Below are 10,497 nucleotides of genomic sequence, written 5' to 3'. Positions count from 1 at the left end.
TGATTTCCTCTATGAGGTTCTTTTGTATTGAGGAGCAGCTTATATCCCTCCCAGGGGATACATCTGGGGACATTCTGTTCCTAGTCTCTTCAGCATTTGAAGTCTGCTCCCTCTCCACACAGAAGCTGTCAATGGTTAGAGCCCTTTTGAATTTTTTGTTCATTTTGTCAGAGTAGGAATCAAAGAAAACAAACTGACAAGAGAAACAATTGGTCTGTTTTGCGGGGGATGGGGCTGGATGGTATTAATGGGCTTCCTCTACAGACTGGGGGTAGGGCAGCAGAGAGCCACTAACAGAACAGCAATGACTGTACTGAGTCTGCGCTCTGAGGCTCTGAGAACGCACCGAGTCAGTCCAGGTGGGGGTTGGGGGTGGCCGGGCTCTGAGAGACGCTGGCTTTCTGGGGTTTTAATCTTCACCTCCGGTGTTTACACCCTCTCCACCACTCCTGGCTTGCTGCCAAGACGGAGCATCCACACTGGGGCAAAAGCCCTTTCACAGAAACGGCAGAGATCACACCCCTCCCCCTCCGGTCTGAGCTGTGTGAGCTGCCTGTCTTGCTCTGGCTGTCTGCCCTCAGTCTGCGCCCAGTCTGATTGACCCTCCCCCGAACAAACACAGACCTTTTCTGGCGATTTTCAAGGATGTCTTCTCTTGGTGATAATTTGTGGATTTCTTTCTGGGTCAAGCATTAAGTCAGAGGCTTGTCATGAAGTAAGTTCTGAGAGAAAACGAGGAGCTCAAGCAGCTGTCTGCCTCCACGCCGCCATCTTGGCCGGAAGTCGCCCAGAATGACCGGTCCTGCTCATTTCAATCAGCATCACATCATGTAAGTCACTCAAGGCCTTTCTGAAATCATCCTGCTGGTCATGTCTTACAGAACAATAATATTCCATAATATTCATATACCACAATTTATTCAGCCATTCTCCAGTTGATGGGAATCCACTCAGTTTCCAGTTTCTGGCCAATACAAAGAGGGCTGCCACAAACATTCTTGCACATCTCTTTCTTTAAAATCTCTTTGGGATATAAGCCCAGTAGTAACACTGCTGGATTAAAAGGTATGCACAGTTTGATATCTTTTTGAGCATAGTTCCAAATTGCTCTTCAGAATGGCTGGATGTATTCACGATTCCACCAACAATGTATCATGTTCCTGTTTTCCCACATTCCCTCCAATATTCTGCATTATCTTTCCCTGTCATTCTAGCCAACCTGACAGATGTGTAGTGGTATCTCAGAGTGGTCTTAATTTTCATTTCTCTGATTAATAATTACTTGGAGCATCTTTTCATATGGCTAGAAATGGTTTCAATTTCTTCATCTGAGAATTATCTGTTCATATCCTTTGACCATTTATCAATTGGAGAATGGCTTGATTTCTTATAAATTAGATTCAATTCTCTATTTATTTTGGAAATGAGGCCTTTATTAAGACCTTTGACTATAAAAATGTTTTCCCAGTTTATTGTTTTCCTTCTAATCTTATCTGCATTAGTTTTGTTTATACAAAAGGTTTTCAATTTGATATAATCAAAATTTTCTACTTTGTGAACAATAATGATCTCTAGTTCTTCTTTGGACATAAATTCATTCCTCTTCCACAGGTCTGAGAGGTAAACTATGCTATGCTCCTCTAATTTGTTTACAATCTCATTCTTTATGCCTCAGCCATGAATCATTTTGACCTGATTTTTGTGTACATAATAAATCCTTCATTTTAAATGAAAACAAACAAACACTATGAAAGAACATGATATTTTCCTAAGATCAACTACCCAGTATACATTAGATACAAGATTTGTACTGAGCTATCCCTGCACTACTTAGCATGTCAATAAAAATGCATTATCAGACATTTTAAAAGAGTATTTTATTTTTATTTTCTCAAATGCATGTAAAGATAGTTGTCAATATTTACCTTTGTAAAATCTTGTATTAATTTTTTTCTCCCTTTTGTTCTTCTCCTCCCTCTCCAAGATAGCAATCTGATATAGTTTAAACAATGTGCAATTCTAAACATATTTCCATACTTGTTATTCTATGCAAGAAAAATCAAATCAAAAGGAAAAAAAATACACAAGCATGAAATATCAACCAAACAAACAACAAGAAAAAAGGTGAGACTATTACATTGTGATTTATATTAACTTCCCATAATCCTCCCCTGGATGCAGATAACTTTCTCCTGCACAAATCTATTGAAATTGCTTTGAATCATCTCTCATTATTGAAAAGAGCCAAGTTTGTCACTATTAATCATCAGACAATCTTCTTGTTACTGTGTATAATGTTCTCTTGGTTTTGCTGACTTCACTCAACATAGTTCATGCAAGTCTAGGCTTTTCTGAAATAAGCTGCTTCATTTCTTTTAGAATAATAATATTTCATTATATTCATATGCCATAATTATTCATTCATTTATAACTGATGAGCATCCACTAAATTTCCAGATCCCTACAATAAGTGCTGCTATAGATATTTTTCTAAATATGAGTCCATTTCCCTCTTTTTTGGATAACTTTGGAATATAGACCCAATAACAAGACTGATGAAGAATATGCACAGTTTTATGGTTGTTTGGGTATAGTTCCAAATTGCTCTCCAAAAATGATTGAGTCATATCTATAGCAAAAATGCATTAGTAGGAATTTATTTTTTATTAACTAGTTTTACAGATTTTTTTAAAAAGCTGCTTTCTCTCTCTCTCTCTCTCTCTCTCTCTTTTCTCTTTTTTTTTTTTTTTTTTTTTTTTTTTTTTTTTTTTTTGCAGGCCACTAGTTATCATAGTGGATGGGAGCTGAACGAGAATTTAGAAATGCTAAATAACAAATCTTTGCTTAAATATCATTTCATTTTAAGATCACATACAGATTATTCAGACTCTTTCTGTCTCAATTTTCTTATATGTCAAATGGGGGAAATGATAGCAGCTACACTCAGCAATATTATTTTTTAATTTATTTTATTTTATTTTATTTTTTTTTATTCATTTTTCCAAATTATCCCCTCCTTCCCTCCACTCCCTCCCCCCGATGTCAGGTAATCCCATACATTTTACTTGTGTTACAATATAACCTAGATACAATATATGTGTGTAAATACCATTTTCTTGTTGCACATTAATTATTAGCTTCCGAAGGTATAAGTAACCTGGGTAGATAGACAGTAGTGCTAACAATTTACATTCGCTTCCCAGTGTTCCTTCTCTGGGTATAGTTATTTCTGTCCATCATTGATCAACTGGAAGTGAGTTGGATCTTCTTTATGTTGAAGATTTCCCACTTCCATCAGAATACATCCTCATACAGTATTGTTGTTGAAGTGTATAGTGATCTTCTGGTTCTGCTCATTTTCACTCAGCAACAGTTGATTTAAGTCTCTCCAAGCCTCTCTGTATTCCTCCTGCTGGTCATTTCTTACAGAGCAATAATATTCCATAACCTTCAATACCACAATTTACCCCAACCATTCTCCAATTGATGGACATCCATTCAACTTCCAGTTTCTAGCTACAACAAAAAGAGCTGCCACAAACATTTTGGCACATACAGGTCCCTTTCCACTCTTTAGTATTTCTTTGGGATATAAGCCTAGGAGTAGCACTGCTGGGTCAAAGGGTATAAATATTTTGGATAACATTTTGGGCATAATTCCAGATTGCTCTCCAGAATGGCTGGATTCTTTCACAACTCCACCAACAATGTATCAGTGTCCCAGTTTTCCCACATCCCCTCCAACATTCATCATTATTTGTTCCTGTCATCTTAGCCAATCTGACAGGTGTGTAGTGGTATCTCAGAGTTGTCTTAATTTGCATTTCTCTGATCAGTAGTGATTTGGAACACTCTTTCATATGAGTGGAAATAGTTTCAATTTCATCATCTGAGAATTGTCTGTTCATATCCCTTGACCATTTATCAATTTGAGAGTGGTTTGGTTTTCTATAAATTAGGGTCAGTTCTCTATATTTTTTGGAAATGAGACCTTTGACAGAACCTTTACTTTTAAAAATATTTTCCCAATTTGTTACTTCCCTTCTAATCTTGTTTGCATTAGTATTGTTTGTACAGAAACTTTTTAGTTTGATGTAATCAAAATCTTCTATTTTGTGATCAATAATGATCTCTAATTCTCCTCTGGTCATAAATTCCTTCCTCCTCCACAGGTCTGAGAGATAGACTATTCTCTGTTCTTCTAATCTATTTATGATCTCATTCTTTATGCCTAAATCATGGACCCATCTTGATCTTATCTTGGTATATGGTGTTAAGTGTGGGTCCATATCTAATTTCTGCCATACTAATTTCCAGTTTTCCCAACAGTTTCTTCCGAATAATGAATTTTTGTCCCTAATGTTGGTATCTTTGGGTTTGTCAAAGATTAGATGGCTATAGATGTACCCTTTTTTGTCCTTTGTATCTAATCTGTTTCACTGATCTACCGTTCTATTTCTTAGCCAGTACCAAATGGTTTTGGTGACTGCTGCTATATAATATAGCTTTAGATCAGGTACACTTAGACCACCTTCCTCTGAGTTTTTTTTCATTAGTTCCCTTGCAATTCTCGACCTTTTATTCTTCCATATGAATTTTGTTGTTATTTTTTCTAGGTCATTAAAGTACTTTCTTGGGAGTCTGATTGATATAGCACTAAATAAATAGATTAGTTTGGGGAGTGTTGTCATCTATATTATATTCGCTCGGCCTATCCAAGAGCACTGAATGTCTTTCCAATTATTTAAATCTGACTTTATTTTTGTGGCAAGTGTTTTGTAACTTTTCTCATATAATTCCTGACTATTCTTTGGTAGATGGATTGCCAAATACTTTATACTCTCAACATTTGTTTGGAAAGGAATTTCTCTTTGTATCTCTTGCTGTTGCATTTTGTTGGTGATATATAAGAATGCTGAGGATTTATGTGGATTTATTTTGTATCCTGCCACTTTGCTAAAATTCTGAATTATTTCTAATAGCTTTTTAGCAGAGTCTTTGGGGTTCTCTAAGTATACCAACATGTCATCTGCAAAGAGTGATAGTTTAATTTCCTCATTTCCTACTCTAATTCCTTGAATCTCTTTCTCGGCTCTTATTGCCAAGGCTAGCGTTTCTAGTACTATATTGAATAGTAATGGTGATAGTGGGCAACCTTGTTTCACTCCTGATCTTACTGGGAAAGGTTGCAGTTTATTTCTATTGCAAATTATGCTTACTGAAGATCTTAAATATATGCTCCTGATTATTCTAAGGAATAATCCATTTATTCCTATACTCTCAAGAGTTTTTAGTAGGAATGGATGTTGGATTTTGTCAAATGCTTTTTCTGCATCTATTGAGATGATCATATGGTTTTTATTAATTTGATTATTAATATGGTCAATTATACTAATAGTTTTCCTAATATTAAACCAGCCTTGCATTCCTGGTAAGAATCCTACTTGATCATAGTGTATTATCCTGGGGATGATTTTCTGAAGTCTTTTTGCTAATATCTTATTTAAGATTTTAGCATCAATATTCATTAAGGAAATTGGTCTATAATTTTCTTTCTCAGTTTTCAGTCGACCTGGTTTAGGTATCAGTACCATGTCTGTGTCATAAAAGGAGTTTGGTACGACTCCTTCATTCCCTATTTTTTCAAATAGTTTATATAGCATTGGGGCTAATTGTTCTTTAAATGTTTGGTAGAATTCACATGTGAATCCATCTGGCCCTGGGGATTTTTTCCTGGGGAGTTGATTAATAGCTTGTTCTATTTCTTTTTCTGAAATGGGACTATTTAAGCAATTTATCTCCTCCTCTGTTAATCTAGGAAGCCTATATTTTTGGAGGAAGTCATCCATTTCACTTAAATTATCAAATTTATTGGCATAAAGTTGGGCAAAGTAACTCCTTATTATTTCTGTAATTTCCTCTTCATTGGTGGGAAGATCCCCCTTTTTATTTATAAGACTAACAATTTGATTTTCCTCTTTCTTTTTTCTGATCAGATTTACCCAAGGTTTATCTATTTTATTGGCTTTTTCATAAAACCAACTATTGGTTTTATTTATTAATTCAATAGTTTTTTTTTTTTTTTTTTACTTTCAATATTATTGATTTCTCCGTTTAATTTTTGTATTTCAAGTTTAATTTTTGGTTGGGGGTTTTTAATTTGGTCTTTTTCTAGCCTTTTAAGTGGCAAGCCCAATTCTTTAATCTTATCTTTCTCTATTTTCTTCAAATAAGCCTCTAAAGATATAAAATTTCCCCTTATTACTGCTTTAGCTGCATCCCACAGATTTTGGTATGATATCTCATCATTGTCATTATCTTGGGTGAAATTATTGTTTCTATAATTTGCTCTTTCACCCAGTCATTCTTTAAGATGAGATTATTCAGTTTCCAATTACTTTTTGGTCTATTTATCCCTAACTTTTTACTGAATGTAGCTTTTATTGCATTGTGGTCTGAGAAGAAGGCATTTATTATTTCTGCCTTCCTACATTTAATTTTGAGATCTTTATGTCCTAATATATGGTCAATTTTTGTATAGGATCCATGAACTGCTGAGAAGAAAGTATACTCCTTCCTATTGCCATTCAGTTTTCTCCAAAGGTCTGTCATACCTAGTTTTTCTAATGTTCTATTTACTTTTTAAATTTCTTTCTTGTTTGTTTTGTGGTTTGATTTGTCTAAATCTGAGAGTGCAAGGTTGAGATCTCCTACTGTTATAGTTTTACTGTCTATTTCTTCTTGCAACTCTCTTAACTTTTCCTTTAGGAAGTTAGATGCTATACCACTTGGTGCATATATGTTTAGTATTGATATGGCTTCATTATTTATGCTACCTTTCAGCAGGATATAGTTTCCGTCCTTATCTTTTTTAACGAGATCTACTTCTGCTTTTGCTTGATCTGAGATAAGGATAGCTACCCCTGCTTTTTTGGCTTTACCTGAAGCATAATAGGCTCTGTTCCAACCTTTTACCTTTACTCTGTATGTATCTCCCTGCTTTAAGTGTGTTTCCTGTAGGCAACATATTGTAGGGTTCTGCTTTTTGATCCAATCTGCTATCCGTCTCCGTTTGATGGGATCGTTCATCCCATTTACATTTACAGTTAAAATTACTAATTCTGTGTTTCCTGCCATCGTATTATCCCCAGATTATACTTTTTTCCCTTGACCCCCCGAACCCCTTCCCCGATATTTAATTTACAGACCCCCCCTTGTGACGCGCAACCCTCCCTCTTTTTTTTTTTTTTTTTTTAGGATCCCTCCCCCCTCCCTCCAAGTCCCTTCACTTATTCTCCTTTTCCTTTCCCCTTTTCCTCTCCCCCCTTTTAATGAGGTGAGAGAAAATTCTCTGAAAAACAAATATGTTAATTATTTACTCTTTGAGCCTCTTCTGATGAGAGTAAGATTCACACAATGATTCTCCCCCTCACTAAGTTCCCTCAGATATGGTGTATTTTCTATGTCTCTTCCTGGGATGTAGTTTCCCTCTTTTTATCACTCCTTCCCCTTTTTCTGAACCGACCTCCTTCCCTTTACCACACCCCCCTTTTTTTCTTTTATATCAGTAAAATCAAATTATCCTTGAGTATTTTTTATATACCCACAACAGAGTTACAGTTCTCAAGGGTTCTGTGTACCTTTTTCTGTTTCTCTTCAGTCTTGTGGATGTAGATCAAATTTTTTGTTTAAGTCTGGTTTTTTTCTTAGAAACATATAGAATTCCTCTGTTTCATTGAATGACCATCTTCTTCCATGGAAAAAGATGCTAAACTTAGCTGGGTAGTTCATTCTTGGTTGCAGTCCTTGATCTTTTGCCTTTCGGAATATCAGGTTCCAGGCCCTTCTATCTTTTAATGTGGAGGCAGCCAGATCTTGGGTGACCCTTATTGTGGCACCTTGGTATTTAAATTGTTTTTTTCTAGCTGCTTGCAGGATTTTCTCCTTTGTGTGGTGATTCTGCAGCTTAGCCACAATATTCCGTGGTGTTCTTTTTTTAGGGTCTATTTCAGAAGGAGTTCGATGAATTCTTTCCACATCTACTTTCCCTTCTGTTTCTATTATCTCTGGACAGTTCTCTTTGATAATTTCCTGTAAAATAGAATCTAGGCTCTTTTTTTGGTCATAGTTTTCTGGAAGTCCAATAATCCGCAGATTATCTCTCCTAGATCTATTTTCCAGGTCTATAGATTTTCCCAGTAAGTATTTGACGTTGTTCTCCAGCTTCTCATTTTTTTTGTTTTGTTTGACTGATTCTTGGGTTCTCTGTGAATCATTCATTTCTATTTGTTCCATCCTGACTTTTAAGGAGTTATTTTCTTCTTTCACAGTTTTTAGTTCTTTTTGTAAATGCCCAATTTCGTTTTTAAATGAATTATTTTGCTCTATTGAGTTTTTTTCCATTTCCTTAATTTTTTTTTTTGAGAATTATTTTCTTTTTCCAATTCAGAAATTCTATTTTCTTGAGACTTTTTTATCTTTTCCAATTCAGAAATCCTACTTTCCTGTGTTTTTTTAACCTTTTCTAATTCACTAATTTTGTTTCCCTGCATGTCCTGTGAATTCTTTATTTTTTCCAACTCCAATTTCAGGACGTTGTTATTCTCTATCATAACTTCCCTTTCTTTTCCCCATTTTTCTTCGATCTCCCTCAATTTTTTAAGAGCTTCTTCTAGGAGAGAGTTATGTGATGGGGGGCAGGAATCGTTCCCCTTTAGGTTGTTGTCTGCTGACTCTCTGTTGTCAACTTCCTCGGGGTTGGACACCCGCTCTTTCTCTGTGTAGAAGGAATCTATAGTTTTTCTAGCTTTTTTGCTCATACTTAAAAAAAATCTTTTGGGGTCTGTCTCTGGGGTAGGAAATTATTTACTTCTTTACCAGCTTCCTCCCAGACCGGATGGATGCAGCGGCTCCTGAGCCCGAGCTAAGAGAGAGCTCTGGGAGAGAGTTCCCCACCCCCTCCCTGGAAGTGCCTCAGAGGTGATTAGCACTGCTGTGCTTCGAGGGCGTAGAATAGTGAAGACAGCACGAAGCCCAGCCTATGTGTCCGGGTGGGGAGTGGATGTCTGCAGCAGGTGACGTGAGAAGCCCCTGCGCTCAAACTGGAAGTGTCTGCCAGAAACCGCGGTCCCTAGTTCAAAGGTTCCGCTTCTCTGGGACTTCCTGGAGCTGAGTTCCACTCCCTCCAGCTAAGCTAGGCCGTGTGTGTTGCCTTGGGCCGTATCCACCCACTTGTCAATCTCTTAACTATTCTCAGGTGGTAGCTGAGGCCACACCCCCTGGTGCCGAGTCTACTGAGTCACCCCCAGGGTCCGGGGAAAATCTAATCTGAGTTTTAAAATATTTTGGCTTTCTCTTCTGAACTGCTAAATAATTAGCAGAGAAGAGCTAACAGCCTGTGCCAGATTCCTTTACCTCAGTGGCTTCTCTGATCCCAGAGCCCTTCCCAGCGCAATGGGCGCAGTGTGCCCCTACCCCACCGTCTGTGCTGGTCTTTCTTATTCCTCCCCTGAGAACTGACCTTTCCTGTTGAAACTCCAGATTCTCTTCAGCTGGTAAGTGGTGCTTCCAGTCCTTGTGGTATCTATCAGTCCTGAGCTAATTTTTAGACTTAATTTATCTAATTGGTTGTGAGGGAGTGAGGACGTTCACTGAGTCGTGTGTTTCTTCTCCGCCATCTTGGCTCCGCCCCAATATCTTTTCAATTATTTAAATCGGACTTTATTTTTTGGCAAGTGTTTCATAATTTTGCTTATATAATTCCTGACTTTCCTTTGGTAGATATATTCCCAAATATTTTTTTACTATCGACCATTATTTTGAATGGAATTTCTCTTTGTATCTCTTGCTGTTGGATTGTGTTGATAATATATAAAAATGCTGAGGATTTATGTGGATTTATTTTGTATCCTGCCACTTTGCAAAAGTTCCAAATTATTTCTAATAGCTTTTTAGCAGTCTTTGGGGTTCTCTAAGTATACCATCATGTCATCTGCAAAGAGTGATTGTTTAATTTCCTCATTTCCTACTCTAATTCCTTGAATCTCTTTACTGAGGCTAGAGTTTCTAGTACTCTATTGAATAGTAATGGTGATAATGGGCAATCTTGTTTCACTCCTGATCTTACAGAGAAAGGTTCCAGTTTATTACCATTATATATAATGTTTACTGATGGTTTTAAATATATACTCATTATTATTTTAAGGAATAGTCCATTTATTCCTATACTCTCAAGCGTTTTTAGTAGGAATGGATGTTAGATTTTATCCAATGCTTTTTCTGCATCTATTGAGATGATCATATGGTTTTTCTTAATTTGATTATTAATATGGTTAATTATACTAATAGTTTTCCTAATATTAAATCAGCCCTGCATTGCCGGTATAAATCCTACTTGATCATAGTGTATTATCCTGAGGATGATATTCTGAAGTATTTTTGGTAATATCTTATTTAAGATTTTAGCATCAATATTCATTAAGGAGATTGGTCTATAGT

This window comes from Sminthopsis crassicaudata, chromosome 2 (assembly GCF_048593235.1).
Source record: "Sminthopsis crassicaudata isolate SCR6 chromosome 2, ASM4859323v1, whole genome shotgun sequence".
In the NCBI taxonomy this organism is placed as follows: Eukaryota; Metazoa; Chordata; class Mammalia; order Dasyuromorphia; family Dasyuridae; genus Sminthopsis; species Sminthopsis crassicaudata.
The sequence above is the reverse complement of the archived record's forward strand: the minus strand, read 5'-3'. Positions refer to the sequence as shown.